The sequence below is a fragment of the Dermacentor silvarum genome, chromosome 9, assembly GCF_013339745.2.
Source record: "Dermacentor silvarum isolate Dsil-2018 chromosome 9, BIME_Dsil_1.4, whole genome shotgun sequence".
In the NCBI taxonomy this organism is placed as follows: domain Eukaryota; kingdom Metazoa; phylum Arthropoda; class Arachnida; order Ixodida; family Ixodidae; genus Dermacentor; species Dermacentor silvarum.
The window spans coordinates 81,161,455-81,187,303 of NC_051162.1; positions in this window are offsets into that span (position 1 = coordinate 81,161,455).

Below are 25,849 nucleotides of genomic sequence, written 5' to 3' on the forward strand. Positions count from 1 at the left end.
GGCTATCTGTGGCTGTGTGTAGGTAGGGACAAAATATTACGGGATCTGCGAGTGCGTCTAAAAAGACATTTTTGTACTCTTTAACAAAGCAAATTCCTTCTTTCGAGACCTGGTATTGTGCCTGTGCACTCCCTAATGGTCATGTGCTCGCCTCTAGCCTATTCCTTGCGAGCGTGCTGCCCAAATACATTACTCCAGAAAAACGGTGTCTCTTTCGTTCATTGTCATGTGTGACAATGCACTACACACCCCACCGGCCGTAAAAAAAACAGCGCTTTCCTATAGTGTAATAATGTGCAATTATCGGAATTCCGAGAGCAATCTGGCAAGGAATGGGTACCGCATGTCTTGGCAGAAGGCGCCTGGCACAAGTATGCAGTTTGGCGCGTGCTCGCAGATCCCGTATTTTTTGTCCCTACCAGTAGTTATAGATTTGTTGCTTCTCAAGACAACCAGAAGTGTTTGCCAGACCTGCGACAACGTGACGTACGCTTTGCCTCGGGTTCCCTCTGCTTTTACTTTTTTTCGCCTGCGTTCTGACGCATGTCACTTTCTCTGAAGTTACTTTCTCGTTAAAATGTATTTCGGCACGTAATTGACGTCTCTTGCTAGAGCGTACCCGCCAGTCAAACTACGTCTTTTACTCCGTTGTCTCGTGGCGTCGTCCTCGTCTCCAGAGTAAACGTAAAGTTTCATTTATTCGTAGCTGCTCCTGCAACATGCCATCGTGGCGCTTCTGCAATCGCGGGTTGTGCTACGTTGTACTCGACGAACACAGTCACTCATGTGAACATGACAACGTGGATTCGCCGTTTGTTCGGCCCTCTATTTTTGCCAGTTGTTGCTGAACCGAAATATTTTCCCGCCTACATTCATCCCACATAGCAATATAAGCACAGTGTGGTCATAGGTTATCATGTATAATGTGTCCACCAGGATTTCTAAAGCATCTATGAAATCGGCCTTTCCATAACTCGCATAAAGGTTTACGCACTATTAATACGGAACTTCAGATAAAGGCCACAGTACATGTGCGTGAGCGTGTGCGCATATTTCATCGATTGCCGACGAAAAGTAAATTATTCGCAATTTTTACCGAGAACGTACATGCCCTACCTGCGCAATCGGCGAGATTAAGTAGGATGCCGCCGATCTGGGAGAGGGAAGCAAGCTCCGTAGGAAGAAGGCGCATGGAGGTGGGGAGGACGAGCGCCTGCCGGGGAAGCTACGGAGGAGCGCGCCGCACAGCAGGGGACTAGGAAGGAGGCGGGGCGTCGTGGCGGAGGAGGATAGGTTGAGGTGCGCTGGTTTCACTTCCTGTGGCAGTTGCTATGGGCTCTGCGTGCGCTATGAATGTACCGGGTTCATCTGGCGATCGAGAGGGCGCACGCCGAGCGATAAGGAAGCAGAAGCAACAGAACCGGCGGCAGGCCAAAGCGCCACTCGACCGACCCCGAAATCGTCGACAAGCGCTGAACAAGACCGTCAAAAGGCGTGGGCTAGGCGTGCCTGGGAGACTCCTGAAGAACTTGCTAGGCGGCTTGCGACAATGCTAGTCAATGCACAAAAAGGGAGTAGCACACATACGCTGGCGCGTAACCCACCTTCGAGAAGGTCAACGTCACTATAATATTGTACAGCGAAGCTGTATACTTCTACACCTCAATGCGTTTGTGGTGTCGGTCTGCAAAAACTCAACCAATCAGCGGGAGGCGCTCTCCGCGTGCGCCACTGGGTTCCTTGCAGCACCACCAAATGGCGTTCGCCTGCGCACCCGCGGCAGCAGCGTTGCCGGCTGTGCTGGCGAAAGAAAGGAAAACTGCCACATGAATTAATTACGCGAATAAAATTGAACGTACGTAGGTGCACTGAGCTTTACAAAAAAATTTTTGACGCAGATCTATCGGCGACAGTAAAGCCTATCCTGCCCTGGTATGAGACACTCAGTCATGGGGATTTCGCATGAAATGAATCATTTCCAACAAGTTGAGTGGTTAAAAAAAGCCTATCCTGCCCTGGTATGAGACACTCAGTCATGGGGATTTCGCATGAAATGAATCATTTCTAACAAGTTGAGTGGTTAAAAAATGTATAAGAAAAAGGCTCTTGCTCGATTTCGCGGACTCGTAACTGTGGATCTTCTGCGATTCGCTGACGTTTCGCCGCCGCTTCGGCGGCGTGATACTCGGGCATGCCGCGCTTCCTCTTCTCGGGAGTGACGTTCTTCTTCGGCCACCCCATCTTCGCGGTGATATGCTCAGGCGCGGAGACGGCGGGGCTTACGTGTCGCCATGGTGGCGACGCAGAGCTATATATCCCGTGGGTCGGCGCATTGACCTCACGGCTTAGCTGCGCCTCTGCGCAGCCGCGGCAACCACTCCGCTCGGCGCGGTGACGTCAGGGATCACGCAGCTGTCGCGAGGCTTGGCGCGGTCGACGCGCCAGCTGGCGCCAAGCGTTTCTAGGCGACGTATGGTGACGTCATCGCCAGGCGGAGGTGTTGCGGCGTACACTCGGCGGCACCATACTCGAGCTTAAACAGCTTCGCTAGCTGACAGGGTTATGCGCCATTGCGCTTGGACCCTGTCTGCACTACCACTAGGATCTGCCCACATTTCGGCGTTACACCTGACGGCAAACGCCCAGGTTAAACAGGTTCGCTGTTAACAAATTCACCGACGATTACCATACTCCCTAATGTGAAATTTGAGCGCAGGTCTATACACGTTTTCATTTCGCAATATATTGGCTGGCATGGACGATCTGTCTCGTGCGGTACGTTGCAAACGGAGCGAACTGGCACCACTGCACGCGATGGCACGCGATGCATGGCAGCCGCCGCCGACAGACCTCCCAGACAACGCGCGCTATGCTGGCGCTATCTCGAAGGCATCGTCGCCGCACTACGTTTTTCTTGTCGCCGTTTTGCTATGCCTTCATCCTCCGCTTCATGGTCCCGCTGCACCCTCCTCTCCGCTTTCCTCCTCGCGTCTTCCATCCCCCGCTGCGCTCCGCTTTCATCTTTGACTATGCTCGTTCGCTCGGTTACGCCGATTCTCGCGGCAGGTGCCTAAAAGCTGCGCTCTAAAAGACATTATAAATGGTTATCAAATAACGTCTTTCTAGTGCACATGGACAGCAGATTTTTTGAGCCACTGTTACACAACGTAACATGCACCGAAAGTACGTTCGTCTTTTGTAAACTGTGGCATGCATTCATTTGAACAAGGTGCAATGTTTTACTTTACTTTCAAATACACTACTTTCAAATACACAGTGTTTATTGCGATAGTAACTATATGGACATTCCAGGCGCATTTCTGCCGTCGCCGTGAGGTTCCGCATAAAGTCCACCAGCTATATCATCATCGTCACACGCAGTGTGCTGTATGTGCGAGTGGAAGCGTACGAGGGTGACCTGGTGATCGTGGCTCAATCTCACGCATGCAAGGGTGGTAACCAGGAAGGAAGCACCGTCTTCCAGTCGCGCGCAACGTTACGGAGGGGGGGGGGGGGGTTCTACATTGCGCAGCCCGATCGGTCGCGAGCACCCGCCGGGCCTCAAGGCGCCGGAGAGAGGGTAGGGAGGGGGAGGCGTTCTACGCCATGCACGCCTGCCCGGGCGGCCGTATCTTGAAAGCCATCTGCTGCGGGGGCAGGGTCCGCCCTGCGCTGTGTTTTCGCGGCTTAGTTCGCGTTATTGCGAGCGGTGGCGCTCAATTTCGCTCACTGCTGTTGCCACGCTTACTGAGTACAGCGTTTTGATAGCGAGCACACGTTACACCATACTTGTGCGCGCGTGACATCATGCTTGTTAATTTAGTTAGTATGCCTATGCTTACAAGTTTATACGGCTGATAAAACTACTATCCTTGCTGCTTATAGCTGTCCACTAATTCACTATTGCAATCAGTGCTCGCCTTTCGGGAGAAAGTGCGACTTTTTAAATTCCATTTTAATACTTTATGCTATTGTTTACAATGCTGAAATTGCGGTTAAAATTTATTCTGAACCTGTTTATGACGCATTTGGCAGTATTTTTCCGTGGAGTGCTGACTTCAGCAAGGGCACAAAATTGGTCAGAAAGGTGTTTACAAAGAACTCGTTTTTCTGCGTATGTAAGAGAATGGCTTAAGAGGTCTCTCTCACGCCTGCGCTGGGACGGAGAAAGGCTCTGTGATAGACAACACCGTCTGCACTGCCGGTGTTTTGTAACAATGCGGGGCAGTATCACCAAGCGTTTCAGTCGCAGTAGCTACGTGCGAGTGCGTCGAGTAGTGTTTTTCATCGATAGTAGTTTGGCCGCATATTGAAAATAGCTTTTCTTATCCCCAATACTTACACACGCCCACCTAGTATGGAGAGCGTTGTCGCAGCTTGTGCATAACCGCAGCCATTGTTTTTCGTTTTTTGTTTCTCGTTTTTCGTTTTTGTTCGATCGTTTTTTAGATGCGAAGCATCTTATGGCGGCGGCTTTGTCCGTCCCTCCCGCGGCGTCCCACACCCCCACAGCGCATGCGCATCCCTTCTCCCTTCTCCTCTCCTACGCTCTTCCCTTTCTCTACTCTAGAAATCCTCTACGGAGCGGCGCCCGCGTCCCAAACCCCCACAGTGCATGCGCGTCCCCTACCCCTCTCTTTCTCGTCTCCTACGCTCCTCCCCTTTCTCTCCTCTAGGAATCCTCTACGGAGTGGCGCCCGCGTGCCACACCCCCACAGCGCATGCGCGTCCCCTCCCCCTCTCTCTCCTCTCCTACGCTCCCTCCTTTCTCTCCTCTAGAAATTCGGAACAGGTGGTGCGACAGCTGCATATTCCGCTGGGGGCGCCACGGTAGTTCCGCGGTATGAAAATGACGGCAGTGCGCGCGTCTCATTCTCTCTCCTGTGCAGCGCCGCTATGAGCGCTCGGGCCCCTGCCGCGAAACCATCTCCCGCTCAAGCTAACCATCTCCCCACTGCTTCGCATCCACGCATGGTTCCCTTTAGCGGGAGATCGAGTAATTTTTTTCATACCTATTGACGACGAGAGCGACATATCGTGCGTCATATGTCCTATTCGCTCAAATGCGATAGCACGAGTAGATGAATGACGTCAATGAAGCAAACCAGAAAGCTGAAAAGACAAATACCCCCCCCCTCCCAGCCCTAGTGTAGAAATTGGCTGGAGAGGTAAAGGTCACGTTAAACCCTACGTAAACCGGGAGACACCTGGTGCGAATTAGCGCCTGATCTGACGTGCGAAACGTCGGAATCCCGCTTGCCGTATAGGACAATCCGGGACACAAGTAACAAATGAGCTAGCGGTGCGTAGATCAAAACAGAACCGGCGCCCCTGCGCGCACGCTCGGAATACCGCGTCACCTCGCAAATAAAGAGAACACAAACGTCTTTGCACAGCTCTCTCGTTTTAAACAAACAATGCCAATCTAAACACGTCTATGCGAGTCGAGTTGACGTGCTTCCGCAAGGCGGTATCGGCAGCGTCGCCTTCGTTGACAGCCGCTGACGGCTAAGAGCCGGCAGGCCTAAGTCGCTGGGCCGTCGAATGCGAGACCAGCGAAATCAAAACCGGGATTTTAGGTGCCAAAACCACGATTTAATTATGACGCACGCTGTAAAGGGCGACTCTGGATTACTTATGACCACCAGGGGATCTGTAACGTGCTAAACGATATAAATATTATAGCGTTTGTGAATCGTTCATTTATACCGACGAGAACCCATCAGAACACGTTCGAACAATAGCAATTTTTGCTTCAGTTAAGCTCCATAAACCTAACTGGATGTTATCAGTAAAAATGATACCCAACGGGAAAACCTTCCGGCCGGCACGAGAAGAGCACGTCTCGTTAGTATTAACAGATGCCACACGTCTACAATAACGTGCAATTACTGCCATGCAATGAAGAATGTGTATCAAAGGCCTAATAATAGCGAGATGCATATGTCGAGGAAAAATGCTCTGATATAGTAATACCTTCCCGCATTACGCAGTACGTTCAGATGTGTAGAATCAAGAGCTGTAAACATCATTGCTAAATTATTCGGCCTTTTTGTGAATAATTCCACTATTAAAATGCATTTGGCCAATATTACGCATGGGAGACAGCAGTAACTTAAATATCTGTCTTATTACCAATAAAACAGTAAATTATGGCGCGTTCAGATTGCCGCGCGCTCTTGCCATAGTAGCGTGTGGTCGTGCTACCACTATCAAGGTGCTTTAATTTTCAGTGAGGTGACGTAGCTGCTGCGGAAAGTATGTGGAGACCTTATTTACATTTAACTGGCTTTGTACAAGCGCTAACCATTTACAGGCTGCTTTGCCTAGGTCCAGTACGTGTCATCTCTGCATTGGAATTTTGGGCTCTGGCCCGGGGATGGCCAAACTAGAATGGCTTAAAAATCTTCTGCCAGTGTCATAACTTGTGCCATAACACTGCCACTGTCGGAGGCACATGTAGCTGCTCGAATGTAGTAGCTTTGTCATACGTTTTTCTTGCATCAACGTGATCGCTGTCAGATTAAAAAACTAAATCAGTAAACACCGTAACTGCCGTGATGTTTTATAACATAGTTTGTGTATCGCCTTTTATTTAGGCTGGTATTGCCTTTCATAGCCATAGCAATTAAATGGACACTCCAAGCGCATTTATGCCATCGCCGTCGTCGTCGCCGTGAGGTTCTGTATAAAGACCCAATGCAATAAAATGGTCGCCGCGCGCTGTATTTTGTATGTGCGTGTGAACGCGCATGAGGGACGCGCGCTTTCACGGAGGGCGAACGCAGGGCGGAGAGCAAACGCGACGTCTCTTTCGCGCGAAAGGCCGTGGAGGGATGAAAGCGAGGGAGCGCAGGCGCCGTTGGGCTCCGGAACCATGTGCGCGTTTAGCGACCCGGCACAAGGGGGTCTGGCGATTGATAAGTGGTTCTTGAGGGAAAGGGAAAGGTTGGCGCTATCTTCTGCAGCCCTTGAGGGAGCACGGCTCAGCGCCAGGTCTGGCGATTCAATCCCGCGCGCTAAAGGAGGAAACTGGGAAGGCAGCGTGGAAGGGAGGCGGTACGGCTTCTACAAGATATACCTGGTAGCGAAGCTTCCACAGAAGCCCATACGTTCAAAACATGGCGGTTCATGGGGCTTAGCGCCATCGGTGTGAGGAGGGAACACTTCCGGCGGTAAAAAATAATGTGACTTCATATCCGGTAAAAAAAGAACTGACCTCATTTTGTTCTCAAAGGCGCGAAATTTGTTTTCGCAGGCCTGCCATACAAATTGATGGGCGTGACGAGCTTTCAGCGCGAAAAGCGATGCAGGAAAAGGTCAGCCGTACGTGTGTCGAAATCTCATCCCTGCACAGAACATACTCTCTTTGGAGGCCGACGAACGCTTTGGGCGTAGAGTTCTCGTTCTTTCGTCAGACGCCAAGCCCGTCGGCCAGCGCTGTCGTACGAAAACAACTAAATTAAACAATTATCTGGCGGTCGCAACTTACTGCTTTTGACTGAATAGGTTAGGAAACAATGAGAATACCCGCGTCACCAAATTCCGACAAACGTCGGCAAGCAAAACAACACAACATGTGAGGGGGGGCGTATTGTGACAGGTTAACTTTACGAGCGCGCGTTTCTGCACACTTCAAGAGCTGCATTGCATTGCAAGTGATAGCGGCTTCAACGCCCGCCGCTATCGGTGGGCGCTGAAAAAAGGTGTTTATTGATAATGATCAAGTAAAACAGAATGGTCTCTTCTTTTCTTGCCATCCGTATATAAAATTGATTAGGAACTTTATTTTCGTTGAATGAATCTAACTAACTGTGTCTCTCTTTATTTATAAGACGCTTTTTTCTTTCCCAATGTTTATTCCCTCCAAACATAGTCGCGTTTCAGTCGCTGCTCCCATAACCACCATTGCTGATTTCTGTGACAAATCGTACTTAACCGCTTTTCGCCCGAAGCTTCGCGACCTATGTGAATCGACCTTGGCTTCTATTCTGCCAGCAACTGCGCAGCTTGTACTTTGCGCGCACTTGTACTGTCGCGCTCACCGTATCTTAATAGCGATCTCCATACGGCAGTTACCTTTGTATGCGCTCTGCTTTCGCCGGTCAGTTTCGGTTGAAGCAATTGCTGACGCCAGTGTTTTGATATTGGTTGTCTGCGATCAACGAGTGTTATCTATTCATGTTTGCTTGTGCGCGCCATAGAGTAACATACGCATTACAAGAGTGGCCACTCCAGCCTAAAAGCGGCCGAGCTACGCAGCTTCATGCCGCCCGCTAGAGGGCAATACAACACTTCTTGTCTCCAAGGGAACGCGCGTACTAGCTATCTACTGTAGTAACTTTTCTATAGTGTACTATACGTCTACTTGTTTATGTGGCTGTAGATGTAGACGTTATCAACGGGATCAGCCGGCCGTGAGCGGTGGATGATAAGACTAGTATAGAGAATGAAGCATAACGCATTGCTACAAAATATCGGCCATGGTGTGATCAGGCAAGGCAACGCCTCCTCTAGAAAGGAGGCGTTGGGCAAGGTGACGCTACAAAAGATGTGCGATAACGTCTGCGTGGTCTTTGCTGGGTTCGTCTGGCAGACGTCTGTCTGCTTGGCTGCTGCTTGGTAAGAAGGCCTCCATTACGCTCTTTTATCCCTTCATTACATTGCAAATTGCTTATGTATTTGTCACTTCAGCCGTAAGTTGACATTTGTCATATTGTGCTGTTCGGAGAAGAGAGCCTTTTGTGTTCTTCACTTCGCGCATGATGTTCGTGGATTATTTCACATTATGTAAGAAACAGCAATTTGGAATGCTGCGCAGCACGTTTGGGAGAAAATCGTTTCTTGGCGCGAGAAAGTGAGTCGTCACACGCCGGCATACGTAGTGTGAATTCAATGCACGTGTGTGGAATTGTCTGAAAGAATGCAAACGTTATGCTTAGGATCGTTATTCGTGGCCTGCACAGGTTGCTTGAAGCCTTTGTTACGAGCGCAATTAGAGAGAACTTGCGAATTGAGAAGAATGTTTGTAAGCTGTGGCTACGACGTATTCTGAATACGTCGTAATACGTAATACTCCTGCCTCAGTAGCGCATGCATGGCACCGAAGGTTGCTTTTTTTGTTTGATTTTTGTTTTTTTTTTTTCTGCGACAATTGCACGTGACGCTTTTCGCGAAAGGGCGATCTGAAGTGCGTAGGTGCAAATTTGTGTGAAGGCGGGAGAGAAGACATAACCAATACTTTTTTTTTCATGTCATGCCGACCATAGTCAGGTACTACGGGAATCACTGCTGTGTTGCGAGGTGCAGTAACAACGGCTGGACTGGGAGAGAGCGTGGTTGACTGACAACTGCGTTGTTTTCGTCTTTAATGCCAATGCTGTCTTCTGCAGTTTTACTGTTGAGGGGGGGGGGGTTTCATAATATCGCCTGTTTATTCCTTTTGTGAAATTTATTCTTAACATATAGCACCTGTATTGGCATGTCTTGCACTTTGCAGTGCAACCATCTTTTTGTTCTTGCGTTCATCGAACGTTGCGAAAAAAAGTGTGCATGGTACTTACTGAGAATATGACTTGAAAATAAAATGTTTCGTCTTTTCCAACACTTGTCATGCTTATTTAAAATGTCTGCATAAACACACAGTGGCATCGTGTGCCTGTTGCTCTGGCGGTACAGCTTACACGAAGCTACTCGATGCATGCAAGCAACGCATTAAAAAAATCGAAATATAGCCTCCGGGATGAGCACCCGCATGGGAGCGATCATGGAGGCCGCGTAATTTTTCTAATCATCAGAAGATAGCCTTCGAGATTGGTTTTCCGGCGGTCGCAATATCTGAGCCTGTGTAGATTCCACACACCCGCTAGGTGCGCTGCGAACCAAAATCGGCCGCAGTGGCCTATGGAGGTGTCCTCTCTTATCCTTGTATGTTACTCTATGTGCGCGCTGACACCATGCTTTTTCATTCAGTTAGTAAGCAAATGTGTCCAAGTTTATGCAATGTTTATACAAGTTTATGCGACTAGAAATTTTGCGATCGCAATTGATGCTTCGCCTTTCGGGCGAAACTGCGACTTATTATTTCCTTGAGTTTCTTGGTGGGTGGTGCTGTGTTCACTGACAAGCGCAGAGCTAGTACAACCGGTGGCCTCCTTGCACTTCTAAAATGCCCCTATAAAGTGTGTTTCACCACACTTAGGGTCTGACGCCAGGTCAGACCCTAAGAAAATCCACACTTTCTAGCTCGAAAATTGCGTACGGGCCGAGTGGAGCCGCGCTTTCGTGTATGTCCGAACAGTGCTTAATTCAGCGTTGAGTGTAGCCTGACAGTCCTTACCTGCACCAAACTCGACCGGCATATATCAGTCATTTTTTTCTCTTGTCATCTGTACAAAAACAGACAGCTTGTTACCGTGTAGTACCCTGCAAGTGTGCATATCGTGCACAGCATCAAAACCGCATTAAACTTTACATTTTATTGAACATCACGACGTGCATTCGCCGTTTGTTCTGCCCTCTATTTTTGCCAGCTGTTGCTGAACCGAAGTCCCAGGAGACTTCTGAAGAACGTGCTAGGCGGCTTGCGACAATGCTAGTCAATGCACAAAAAGGGAGTAGCACACATACGCTGGCGCGTAACCCGCGTTCGAGAAGGTCAACGTCACTATAATAATTTACAGCGAAGCTGTATACTTCTGCACCCCAATGCGTTTGTGATGTCGGTCTGCAAAACCTCAACCAATCAGCGGGAGGCGCTCTCCGCGCGTGCCGCTGGGTTCCTTGCAACACCACCTAATGGCGTCGGCCTGCGCATCCGCGGCAGCGGTGGTGCCGGCTGTACTGACGAAAGAAAGGAAAACTACCACATGAATTCATGACGCGAAAAACATTGAACGTACGTAGGTGCACTGAGTTTTACAAAACATTTCTTGACGCAGATCTATCGGCGACAGTAAAGCGTATCCTGCCCTGGTATGAGACACTCAGTCATGGGGATTTCGCATGAAATGAATAATTTCTAACAAGTTGAGTGGCTAAAAAATGTATAAGAAAAAGGCGAAATCTCTATAAGGCCCCTCATCGACGGAAACAATCATCAGACGGTTAACCTCCGAAGGCATTAAGACCGCACAGCTTCTTGGAGTACGTTTATGCGCCTAATAATGGCAACTTCTTTTAGAGTGTGGTCAATCGTATTGGCTATATTGTGCTGTCGAATTAAATATTTAGTCAGCGCGCCTTCACAAGAATTGACCGATAATGGTGAGAATTTGGACATTAGAAAGGTAAGCATTATTATTTTCGGATAACAATTGGTAAATGTCCGGCGTACGTTTCGCGAGCACTAAGAGGCAAGTAAGATACAAGCGCCCGCACTGAGAGTAATGTTTTTAATTGCGCCCGGTGAAAACTATATTAAAAGGACCTACGAGTTGTGTGCCTACAAGCAGCGAGAACAAGCCTTTTGGGAAATAATGTAGGTTAAGCCAATATTTTTTTTACAGAATTCTACCCTAATTTCTTTGGTGCTCTCAGTTCTCAAAGTGTTCTTACCTCACATTTACGTAATTGTGCAACAGTTATCTTCTACTTTGTACGGTGAAAATTCAGTCATCAGCCGTGAGCTAAATATTTGATGCTCAAATATTGCACTGGCATTGAAATTCGCAAATTGTATGAATCATACTGGCACTCAAGTTTTATTTCACGTGCAATTGTGCTGTGATTGTGTTCTTGACTTTGGAAAATACTTTATTTTCGACATTGTGCACTATTCAGATCTCTAGTATATTATGTGAAACCCACCTGGATTGGCATACTGTCGATATGCCTTCTGAGAAGGAAGCAGCGAAGCATTTGGAAGCTTTTGCCGCGACCCTATGATAAGCAGCTACTTATTATACCTAGTCGCACACGTGCGGTCGCCTATCAGCGACACTATATATCTGATATTTCAGAAGTAATACACTATCCTGAATGTATGGCACAAAGAAAACCTACGTTACCTCCGGACCAAAGCCACCATCGTTTTATCACCGACCACATGACACATTCGCATGTGCATAATGGTGCATAACGCTTAGTCGCAGATGCTCCGACAATCCTTGTTTCTCTCGCTTACGCAGCGTCCATTACCCATATAGAACTAGACAATCGGCATGTCATAAAGTCGCATGCGATGGTTGAAGTGAATATCATGATGTCGCCGTCATACAATCATCGTCATCTTCGTCACCATCTTCCTGCTGACACATGCTCGCGTCACACACTCAACCGTTCCGTTCGCCTTACGCAAGCACGTTGGTATATCTCGGTAACGCTTTACGGAAGCCAATATGGGGCTGCGTAACGAAACAACTGCAAAATGCTTCATATACCATTGATTCCTACATTGCGCGAGAGTCTATACCCTTCAGGACGAAGCTCTTAACGCCTGCTTTGACTCGGTAATTAGTGAGTATTATTGCGATGCTCTCCAACGCTTTTCCAAACGAATATTTTTTTTTATTTGGACTGTAGACTACAGTAGTGCAAAGATCGCAGACAAAAGCAACCTAAGGGCTGGAAAGGGTCCATGAACCTACATGGAAATATTGTTACGTTTAGCAGATGCCGAAGGCAATTTACAATTTATTTACATGGAAGTCAACAGAGGCCAAGATGGCGTCGCTATATCAAGCGGGAGCACGTCGGCTTGCTCCTCTTCACTGAAGCCACACTGTGGCGACTGTTCCGTATTAATATTACGGCAACATTCCAAGTAACTGCAGAAACACGCATCGATACTGGTGCTTGTCAACATTACTACAGGTGCTATAACAAAACGTTTTGACATGTATACAGAAACATAAAATTGGCTGTGGCTTAACTGAATTATGCCTAGGTGTCGGTAGCGAGAGGTACGGTTAATCTTATTGTTTAAGTTGGTTCTCTCTACGGTTACATCTTGATCGTTTAGCTTCGTACATCTGAGTGTTTAAGCTTGGTTTTTACCTCACGTTAAGTTATGGTTGCATTACAGACTAGAGACATTTTTAAAGTGTAACGCATTTATTTTGAAAGTTTTCATCCTGTTGTTTCTGAATTGCCACAAAGACAGCCCGATGGTCGGTGAGGCGGTAGGATAAAGGGTTGCCGTCCAGTGACTTGAATACGCTACGGGTGTTATCCTTATCTGAATCCAATCGCCTGGCCGCTTCGTACTTACGACACTTCTCAAGGCGTGCGGCTCGTTCTTCCACCGTCTCCTCGGCTTGCTGCCTCCTATTGGTTTCGTTCCGACGACGAAGCCTGCATTCTTTCAGTCTCTCCGACTCACTTTTCATATCTGCCAAGGAATCCCACCGAGCTCCTCTGTTGTTGCATCGTGGTTTCACCGGCTCCTCCTCTAACGTCATGCCAGATGGCGCGGCAAGCGGCGCTGCCAGCTGCGGCGGTTGCTAGACAACGGCTCAGCTCGCGGTGCGGCCAACGGCCGCAGTGCAACGGCGAGAATGCGGTCAATGCAGCTCTCGCTACAAAAATGCTAGACAGCATGGGAGAAATATTGTATTTGGCATAATGCGAATGAGTATGAAGGCACCTATTTACACGAATGTACGTATATACAAACCCTTATATACAAAACTACAAAACTACGGGTAAGCAAATTCTAGTGCTCATATAAGAATAATAAAAGGTTGCTTATAAGAATTAGCACAAAATAATTCCGGAGAATATACAAAATTCAGTTTTACTGAAGTAGTTTTTGTCCTGCAAATATGGTTCGTAATGCCGGTATAAAATTGCTCGACGTGAGCCTTAAAGCGGAAGCAACTTTACTTTTTGAAAGTACGCCCTTATGTTACTGTGACGCATAAGCTGCGCCATAAAACGAAAAGCCCTTTCCAAATTTGATGAAATCTTTGTACATTATAAATTGCCGTCGTACCCAAACAAATGCGAAGTTTATTCATCTCACACTGGAGCAAGCTATTACACCGGGTGTGCCAGTTGACGTGGGCAAAGCTATTTGAAGAATGGCGCTGCATTACACGTGGATGAGACCAACTGTGTTTCGTTCACAGTTGCAAAGCATTGTTCTGTGATTATTGTTTTGCTAATTAGGCAAACTATACCCAGTATGGTAAATGCTTGTATAATTGCACAAGCTCTAATGTGAAGTTGCGCGCCGCACTTTCTAACATCATTTTCAATAGTATTCAGCTCAGTATATTTTTATAGTCATTTCCACGTTTCAAAGTTGCACTGCAAAAAAAAAAATTACCAATGAGCGCTGGCACGGTCGCTACAAGCGCGCCACTGCAGAGCTCTCAGAGAGGGTTTTAAATAGTTAACACGAATAAATGGCTGACTTTATGGGCTCGTAAAACTGATAATGCGGTGGTGCAGCAGCCGCCAATCAATAAGGGTGCGGTTTTGGATTTACTGCGCTTTAGCCCTGCTTGTTATCGCTGCCGTAGGCTTTTATCCGCAGCTAAATTGTGTATCACAGCCTTGTCACATTATCGCTGACCCCAAGTCAGCCATTGATTCAAGTTACTTGCTAAAAATCCATTTGTAGAAGACTGCTATCGTAGACAACAGATGAGCTGGCGCAGGATATCGCCGCGTCATGGTCCACGTTATGCCGCGCAATATTCAAACGCGGAAAACAACATTCTACAAGTAACGTAGCGGGGGCTCCGAGCTGTTGATTATGGTGCATCGGAATTCGACGCACAATCTCGCCTTCGAGAGTATGCAGTTGTAGAAGTATTTATATTCCTAGGTAATCTTTAAACTTATTAGTTATTCAATACCTGAATAATTATCCAGTTTGGCAACTAAGAAAGCACTGCACCGTTTGTCGTATGATCGTATGTCCTACGCCGTCTCTATGAATCTTAGCACTCGTTAGTTTAGAGACCATCATTACGACGCGCTTAACCGCCTTTGTAAGCTGAAGCCATAATTTGCAAAAATGCACTACAAACGTTATATAATATAAGGGTAACAAGCACCTTCCTGCGCAGTTCACGTCTGTTTCTCAAAACAACTCATCATCTTTCCCATATAGTGCAAGAATGCCATTTGTTGACTGTTACGAGTCCTGCTTGCCTTCAAACGTACAGCGATACAGAAAATATTGCCATGTAGTTTACTTGATATCAGGCCCATTCATGTTGGTCACCGGTAATCTTGGATTAAGAGCGCCAACTACTTCTTCTTCCCGGAGTTTGGCACGCATCGAACTCTATCTTGTAGGTGATTCACCAAAAATTGGCTTTCGTAATCGTGATTGCCCTATCGGAAAAATCACCTGGGTGGGTGCTGGAAATAATAGTGGGTATATTGGAAACAATATTGGACATAGTGGCAATCGTGGCGTAAATGGTGGTCAGCTATTCCCAGCATTGATGGCAAGGTGGTTATCATGTTGTTGACAGTGTGACAGAACACGCTAGATAGTGGGTAGGATAGAAGCTGAATTTCAAATACTGGGAAGACAGATGATGCTTGGCAGCGCTGCAAGAAGGCATCTGGAATAGCGGCTATGATAAATTATGGTATATGGTAGAAAGCCCCATGTTTGTGGTAGTTCGTAATGTGAACCCAATACCAATAAAAAGCGTTTTGTGTTTTCACTAATCATAGTGCTGTTGAGATGCCAAAAATTCGACTCCTGACCTCACGCTCAGAGATAGAATGCCCACTTAGCCCATCCATCCTTAGCCAAGAAGGCCAATGATCCATCGCTGGCTCTGAAGCAACTGACGCTCCAATTAATGCACCTCACATATCATGACTACATACATATTTATACCGACGGTTTGACCTCACCTACCAGCTCAACTGCCGCATTCGTCGTTCCAGCCAAGCAAGTTGCAGTTAAATTCAAAGTATCACATATGACTACATCTACGTCGGCAGAACTTGCAGCCCTCCATGCAGCTGTGACCTACGTCAAAGAAGAGCCGGCACAGAAATGGGTCATATTCTGTGACTCCTAAGACAGCCCTTCACAGTATCAAGTCAGCCTTACATCACAGAACTTACGAGCTGATGATATCCGACATCAGGGAAGTACATCACCATGCTCTCGAAACAGGACACATCATAGTGTTCCAGTGGATTCCTGCTCACAGTGGCATCATCGGCAACGACATTGCTGACAGGGCTGCCCGATCTGCCCAGGAAGACACCCAGACGCGTACAATACCTTTGGCGAGGACGGACAATGCCAGGGAACTTCGTCTGCTTGCACGCAAAAAGTCACAAGCTTTATGGAGTTCAAGTGCCTTCAATTGCCGATTGTACAAGTTGGACCCCTTGCTACGTCTACAACTGCCATCTAGCCTCTCCCGCGGCGAAACAACCTTGCTGTACCGCTTGTGGCTGGGAGTGGCGTTCACGAACGCTTACTCATTCCGTATGGGAATGGCCGAGAGCCCGATGTGCGACTCCTGTATGTGCGAGGAAACCATCGAGCACCTATTGTGTACCTGTCCTCGCTACGACGTACAGCGCCTCTCTCTCAGGACAACTTTAAACCGATTGGACTCTAGACCGTTCTCTGAGTCAAAGATACTCGGACCGTGGCTACACCCGTCACTGGCACAAAAAGCGGTGCGTGCATTAGTACAGTATTTGAAGTGCACCGGTTTAAGAGACCGCCTATAGTGTCCCTGTACATCGTCCCACGTGTACTCAGTACTCATTCTCTCCCTATTTTACTCCTTCTATTCCCCCTTTCCCTTACCCCTAGTGCAGGGTAGCAAACCGGACGCTCTTCTGGTTGACCTCCCTGCCTTTCCTCTCCTTGCTCTCTCTTCTCTTCTAGCCCATGCGATGGGTGTTTCAGAAGTAGTAAATGGACAAAGAAGGAGCCCACAAAAAACATTTTGACTTCTCCGTACGACCAATGAGAAAGCCTCACGTCCTAGCATACTCTAGGTTTCTAAAATTAATTTGGCGTGTATCATTCCACTCTGCAGGAGAACGATAGATGCCGTAGCGATTGATCCAAATAATCTCTAGTTTAATACCTGTTTCATCGATTTACTCTCTAATCCACACTGCCCTCTTCCTGTCTGTAAATAATAAAGCACAATACACAGCTGCGAGAAAATGTCCGTAAACGGCGTAGGACGCAAAAAAAACTATATATCCATTGCCTGTTCATGAAGTGGGACACTCAACATTGAAGTCCACATCACAAAATGATTGATTGGATAAATGTTGTTCCTGTCAATAAGAAATGTCCATCTTGCTCATTGTATGTTTGCCGCTGTTATTTTACTCTCAAGTGATAAGGTTAATTCTGTGACCCAATTTGCACACACTTATATGTTTTCAGAAATTTAACAGCTTGATTTCATATCTAACGTTCAAGGCATTTATGCTTTGCCGTTTCTTAAGTACTTAGCGTAATACGCGGTTTGTATGCATTGAATATATGCATGTAAATACGACACGTGGTGGGTGAAATTACGACTTCGGCTGTATAATTCTGCCATGATGACAAATTCTTCGCGAAAATTTTAATATTCACGTCATGCCGTCACTGCCCACCACCGTGGGCCAGTACCGTCGACGCCTTTGCAAAGGGAGGGGCAGTGTGGGAACGCTGACGTGATTAGTGGCATCAGAGCCAACTGTGGACGAAGAAGACCAGGGACGCGCGAGCTGTGGCTGGACTCCATTGGGCGCGGCCGGCCGAGACTGGAGCCTGCTGACGTGGACTGCGCGATCGAGCCGTTTCCCACAATACATAAATGTACTGTGCGCTTTATTTTCTTAACCGTTTGCAAATTTCGCAACGATAAATAAATAAACGAGAAAAAACTGCATATTTATGCAACCTTTGAGCACTGCCACAAAATTCCACTGAAGCTGACGGACATTGATGTCAAGACATTGCTGTCATAAAATTGAACATTCTGGGACACTTCGTAATATCAAAGAACATATGGAACCTTAGGCAATGACCTTAAATGTTTCACAAATATCACCAGCATGCTCTTAGTCTTACTGCTGTGATACTTAAATACCTTTTTGACAATTCTTCCTTCTAATTTATTCTGCTAAGCTGTCGCTCTTTTGTGTGGCGTTCGGCGGTAGCGTGGGTGCAGCTGTCACTATTTCCTTGTGCCTAATGCTGACGCCAGTCTGTGTACGTAGGTCGATGCAGCGCTTCTGCTGCGCCGTTATACAAGGTGAATCATGCCTTGATTTCCAGAGATCTTTTCTGGACGCTGACGAGAAAAACACAAGCTGTCTTGCAGCTGCCGGTAGAAAATTTGCATTATGAAACCTTTCAAAGAAATTCGTGAGGCACTGAAGAGAGCTGTGTGACGGTTACAGTTGATAGTCTATAACAATATAATGTGCGTATTGGATGAAAGTATTTCAAGAGAGGCGGGTCGAAGCGCTGACGTCCATGTGACGCCATATAAGAAGTACATGTATATTCACTGGCGCCGGCAATGGCCAATGAAGGGCTCCTCTAATAATGTTCCTGGTAGTAAAAGAAAGTATGTTCAACAAAAGTCAAATATTACTATTTACATAAAAATAAACAAATTACATTAAGGGTTCGAACCCTTGTTCACGCGTAGAATATATGCAATTTTCATTCTGATCATGCAGGCCACTAACCGCTAACTAATACAATTATCGCTGTCAAAAAAGTGGAGGTACAACCACGGTCGGCGTGGCGCAGTGGTAAGATATTGGTTTCGGCAGCGCTAGGGCATATCCCGTCATGAAAATGTTTTCATTGTTATGTTTTTTGCTTTCCACTTTTTACTTTTGATTTGCGCTAGCAAATTTACGTTGTACTAAATATTTCTATAACCTTTTATACTAAAATATTGATAAAGAACAGGACATTATTAAATCTGCAGATATCAGACGTATGACGTCAGACAACAGACGTTAGAAAACTGACGTCAGACAACAGGCGTCAGACAACACAGCGTCTGACAACAACACGACAGACAAAAGAACGTCAGACGATGGGACGTCCTAAAATACGTTAGAGACAGATTGAAACTTCCTGTTGTGTTTTTCAACTGGGGAAGAAGGCCGAATGAGATGTGCCTTCTTCCTGTCTCGTGCATGTTTTTAACGCTGTTTTCTTCAATGAGTGCACGTAAGGCGTCATCACGATGTAGCTGATTGCGAATGTCATGCAAATTTGAAATGGCCATGCCGCAACAGCCGGTGTAATATGCATCCTGTTAATTACGATGGTCGAAAGAATGGCTGGAGAGACAGTCGGCGTCCTTAAGCAACCGGCATGATTTCAATAACCAATGAATATTCTTGTAACCATAGCGCTCACCAACCCAGTCGTCCAAATGGCTGTTTGCGTGACGATATGCGTGGTGATCAGTCATCACGGAAAATGTGCGGCCGTCAAGCAGGGGCAGAATTTGGCTACTGCCCAAACCAGCGCGAGACACTCCCGTTCAGCTCATGGTGGCTCACAGAATGCAGCGAGCATAAGAAAATACGTGCTGGGCGTTGCACCGCCACTAAACGAGTACAGCCCAACTTGCATGGCCACTAGTACCCAGGTGATGTTCAGAAGCGGCAGAAGGGTAATAATGAGTCAGCTATGGGGGAGCCGTTACCGAATGGATGAAGATAGAGAAGCCTTCGTTTTAGCAGGGCTCCATGGAAAGGAAACGATCTCCTTGAGGATGTCGATGAGTAGATGAGCGGTGTCAGTGAAATTTCGAATTGCCCAAATATCAGCTTAGCCCAACAGAGCTTCTAGCGTCCATAGTGGTACAAGGAACAGCAACTTTATGGACAAGGCGGAAATTGGTCCGGTTGAACACTAGGTGCTTTAAGGAGACGGGCAATAATTGATGAAAATAATCCACGTATTTTTACTACACTGGCACGCTGAAAATGTCACTGGATCAGTTATGGTTCAGTCATGTTGCATGCTGACGTATCGGCAAACAGTAGGAATGGACGACATAAGCGTAAGATGGCGCGCAAGAGTGGGTGAAAAACGTTCACATTGTCCAGATATGGCAAGCACGTAGGCCTATCTTATTGCGAAGTAAGGAGTCTACCATTTACTTGCAGATCGTCGGGGCTTTACATAGGCCGTAGTGCATAACCTTCTAACTGTAGACGCCATCAAGTGTTACGAAAGAAGTTTTCTAACGGTCCATCTTGTCTTCAGAATCGTGCCAATGTCGAGAGCTAGAGAATATTAACGAGAATTACTTGGCTCCATTAGGCAGTTCAAAGCGTCAACAATATGCGGCAAGGGATTGACATCCTTGCACGTGATTTCATTCAGTTATTGGCAGTCAAGGCAAACGCGTCATCTGGGGCCCTTTTTTTTTGTCGAAGACAACCACGGACGACCTCGGACTTCAAGTTGGCTCGCCAACGCCTTCAGCAATCATTTTATCCACGTCTAGTTGTATCACTTGTTCGCCATGTTAAACGCGGTGTATACGACGGTGCAGGCGGTTGACTCTTCCAATGTAAATATAATGAGTGGCCACTGAATTCGGGGCTTAAGGGTGGCAATCACGGTAAAAATGTCGGGGTAAGTTTTTAAGGGTAGTGAATATCGTAGTGCTGTCCTGTGTGCGAACTGTTCCGCAAGAGAGGAGCAGCGCCACCCACTCAGCTAGCAGACACGGTTAGGAAGGTCCGAAAGGGTTCTCGAAGAGGGCTTCGCCTTCAATGTTTAAGCCAGGTATAACGTCATGATGGCATTGTTCCAGAACGGCGAACCAAACAGTGGTAGGGTGTCAACCAATGCCAATGCGAGCAGTACACATACCAGGGGTGGCTTGCACGAACATTTAATAACGAAAATATAAATGAATTTAAGAACAAGTTCTAGTGCGGAATAGGAGCTGTCTAGGAAAACATTTGAGAGCGGGTTCTTAAATCTTCATTATTTTCGTTAATAAATGTTTCTGCAAGCCGCCCCAGCTCTTCCTCCATCAGCGACACGGAGGGTGAGTGATGATGATGTTAGTAGGAATTTGTTTACCTGGCACAGCAATTGGACACTCATCCTGGATGTCCGCGCGCCAGTCTCAAAGACAGCTTCGACATTTACGCCGTAAACTACGTCGTCAATCAAGTGATGTATGTCTCCTCGGCATAATGAGCAGATACCTTTGCGCTTGAGCCTTCAATGTAGCGTTGCTTCCGCAGCTGCATTGCTTAGTTTTCCGTAGAAAGGCATCGGGGGTGCATCTTTGACGGCAGGCGACGAGCCCATCACAAGAGGCATGAGAGGTGTCTAGTCGCTGACGAATGAGACTGGTGACGGCAGAATGGCGATTACAGATTGCTCTAATCAGCACTAGCATTTGCGTTATTTTGCGGTGGGTAAAATTTATGCTGTTACTGACGTACTTTCTTTTAGGTGATGATAACTAGTCAATGACGTTTTCAGAAGCGATGAGTCATGGTGGTTTCTGCAATGGCAGGCTGCTTCAGCGATATGGCAGCACACAAAGCAGAGTGGCGTTTCTTCTGAAGTTCGCCACGCAGCTTACAGGGTACCGCTAAACAAGAGAAGGTCAAAGAGCATTTGGGAGCCGTGACTTGACAATGACGCACACCGACTGAAAATGGCCTTAAAATATTACTGTAGGCAAGTTGTTGAATTTATGGCGCCATGAATAAAGGGCGGCTAGAGACCTCGCAATAAGATCTCGCCGCACTGTTCACGCCAGGTCGCCTAATGTTAATGGTTGCTCCATCCCCTACCGGTCATCATATGATGATGATGATTATGATTATTCGGTGGCCGTATTTCGGGAGCCGTATTCCGGAGCTGTATTCTTCAGGCGTGTTAACGGCCCGGGTTACAGCGTTGAAACTCTTTTAGGATATCCTGCAGGGCCTCACAGTGATCAGGTTGAAAGCCATCGTCAGCGATCTCCTTCAAAACATGCCCAAACTTGTCCAACTCAACTATGTCGTTGCTGGCCTTACTACACACAGCAAGCACATCATGGATGCAAGACACATATGATGGAGTGGACACTTGTACGCCTGTCGTTATTTATTAGCGGCCCGCTTCTGCCCGACGGCACGACGAAGAAAGTCTCTCAGCTTCGGGTTGCACATGTCCCAGACATTAGGTTATTGTTAATGGTTTTAAGGCCACACCTTTGTCATGCCTTGCGAACGCTACAGCGCATTAGCGAACATACGCATTGGGTCTTAGTTGTAGTTTCTACTTACCTACTAATACGTGGTGATACCGTATCCTAAGTCTGAAGCCTTCGGGACTCATATAACGTTGGTGGATACCGTGCCTGACACAGGAGGACCTTCGTAGCGGCCGACATTGATAAGGTCCCGTTTCGGGCCCCGTTTCTTCCATAATATTGTCCAGTACAAGGCGACGGCCCCTGCGAATCTCCGTTGTTTTTCGTGGTTACCGCGGTACCTCCATCAATGCGTCACGTTGTGGAAAAATGCAGAAATCAAGCGTAAAGGTGTACATACAAGTTATTCCAGAGAAGGGTAACGATACATAAGATAAGATGGCTGCCGATACCGATTCCAAGTCAGCCCTTCTAATTGTCTTCCTTTGTTGAGGCTAAACCTACTCTTGCCACTATTGGCTGCTTCCTAACAATACGCTAGGATATTCACGTATGCTTCCTGAAGTCCTTTACTACGCATTGGCTCCATGACTGCTGGCAGCTACACTCAATAAACGCATTTGTGCATCGTGCTTTCTCCAAATACTGTGGTGCGTTGTATTCGCCAAATTTATCATTATCCTCGTTGATGACGATGTTTTGAATATACTTTCCTAAAGCGAGCTTGTTCTCCGGCTAGTCTAGTCATGTACTCCACGATTATGTTTGAAATTACCTTAGTCGATATTTTGTAAAATACCGAAAGCAAGCAAATGAGAAATGTTTTGAAAACATTTTGCGTGTCGCGTAGTATGAATTATGAAGTTGACATTCTTCCACCACTACGCTACATTTGAAGTGCGCAACTTGGAGAATAAAATGTAGCAAATTTTCAGAAGCAAATATTGCCTTCTAAATTGGTTAAACAGATTGTTGGTCAATATTTGCCCTCCAGTTTGTCTAGCGAAGCTATCGCAACCAAACGGCTAGTTACACATGAACATCATGCATACGTTTCGTCAATACTTACAGGTGAAAGTGCTGCCCTTACCATATTAACAAAATTGCCGATGACATTCTCCTGGTTATCTCGCACCGTATCCATCTTAATTTTTCCCAAGCCATGTTTATTCTGCCAATACCAAGCTCCGAAGTAGCCAAGCGGGATAAACTAATATTCTATAAATTTAGGCAAAATTCATCTCAAGATGAATGCCAGCGTTATTTCGATTCACATTGAAGCAATGTGACAACACGACTTAGTGTCACCACCGAAACGCGTTCTGTACCAGGCGTGCTTGCACCTGCGTTCATCTCTAGCCCCTCCCACTCTATACGCAGCGGCATCTAGCGGCGACAACAAAATCGCGCGTGTCACTTGCGTGAATATACAGGGTGATCATTTTGAAGTTTTATGGAATTTTAAAGCTAGCCTGTTGCAGATAACATAATTCTAGTCCTTGGGCAGGATTATTCAGAGAGGCGCACATTACCCGCCCGGTAAATTGAAACCCATAATCAAATAATGAACAAAATTCTACTAATTATCTTCTGCATTCTTTAGTTTTCGCCACATATTGCAATTTACGAATTGTAGCAGGTGAGTTTGTAAGTGTATCCACTTGGAATGAATTTGCGCAATGATGCCAGTTTGGAGATATGGGCCGCCGAACTTGCCGTAAAAATGCACCACTCTTCAACTTACTTGTATAACAAAAAGCTCTTTTATGCATTTAACCACAAAAGTAACTGGAACGCCCATGTATTTCTTTCCACACTTTGGGAAATAAAATCTCGATGCTGGTGTCATTCTGGAAATTCATTTCAAGTGGATACGTCTTGCAAGCTCAACGGCTACAGTTCGTAAATTGCAATATGTGTCGTATAGTAATAAATTATATAGTTTATTAGTGAACTTTTGGTATTTATTTGAATATGTGTTTCCTTTTCTTGTGATAGTAATGTCCGCCTCTTCGAAAAATCCAGCTCAAGGACAAGATTAATGCTATCTGCCACAGGCTACCTTATAAAACAAAATCCATAAAGCTAAATAACCGTCACCAGGTATATTCAGGAAAAATTGTGTCAAACATATGGCGCGGTTGCGATTCCACTCAATACCGGATAAACTTTAAAATACCCTTTGGTAATTGAGAAGCGCCACATAACCAAAGGCATAAACTCAATGACCCAAGTTGTCATCAAGGACGTGCATTGAATAGTGGCACATTCCGAGTGACCCAAGTTGGTTCCATAGCTGTTTAGAAACCCTATTCTTTCAGCCCCACAGATCGATTACGTAACCACTAGACCATGGAATATATATATATATATATATATATATATATATATAATATCATAAGAAGCGAAAAAGTATGGACACCACGGACACCATAGGAGAAATTAAGTGTACTTACTGACTGAAAATGAAGACATGATAATTAATGGAAATCAAAGAAGATGAAAAAACAACTTGCAGGAGGTGGGGAACGATCCCACGTCTTCACATTACGCGTGCGATGCTCTTACCATTGAGCTACCGCGGCGCCGTTTTCCCATCCACTTTCTGAGGTATTTATGTCTCATTAATACAACTAACCCTAGGAGTGTTAGCCAGCGCTGCCACTCACAAACCTTGGCGGCGGATGTGGAACATCCTTTCTGCCGCAGGCGTCACGAGTACGTGATCATTCTGGGTGAAAGCAACTGGTCAATAATCCCACATATGCTACCTAAAGGCATCAATGTTGCCGGATTCGAGACCCTCGTTATGTAATGAACGTCAGGAAAGGGAACTGGGGGGTCCGATTATTATTAATATCATGAGAAGCCAACAAACATTGACACCAAGGACAACATAGGGGAAATTACGTGTACTTAAGAAAATAAATAAATTATGAATTATTGGAAATGAATGGGGATGAAAAAACAACTTTATTTTCTTACTCTTTATTTAAAAATAAAAAAACAAGATAATACAACTTCTTCATTAAGAGCGTCCAATCTTACCGTTTACTTTAATATTGTATGGTTCAGCGTTAGATATATCGCTTCCTTCCGCTGCAGCCTAGACCAGTGGTTTTACAGGTGACGGAAATACGTGGGCTGACTACTTGCGGCATTGTGTAGGTAGGGACAAAATGATACGGCTTCTGTGAGCGCGTTTTATGTTCAACTGAAGTCTTGCGCCCTTAAAAGAAACAATCGCCTTCTTTCGAGACATGGCAGTGCGCATTCGCACTGTTTATTGTGCGTGTGCTTGCCTCCACGCCCAGTTCTTGTCAGCATGCTGTGGAAATCGCGGTAATCGCATAAGATTACGCTAGGAGAGTGGTGTCTCCTGCGACAGTTGTTAAGTGTGACAATGCTTTACACAGTCCTCCGGCCAAGAAACACAGCGGTCTTCTAGTGCAATCTTGTCCAATCACTGCGATTCCGACATCACGCTAGCAAGAAATTGGTGCAGCATGTCTCCACAAAAGGCGCCTGGCACAAGAATGCAGTTTGGAACGTGCTCGCAGATCCCGTTATATTTTTGTCTGCGCCTGTGCTTGTAGTTATGTTGCTTCCGAGAACAGCGTGACAGCAGCATGACATCACGCTGTTATGTCGCTTCATGCGGCAGCGTGACGTACGCTTTCCCTCGGGTTCCACCGTGCTTTATTGGTCTGCTTTCCGACGCATGTGGTTTTTTCGCAAGTTGTTTTCTGGTTAAA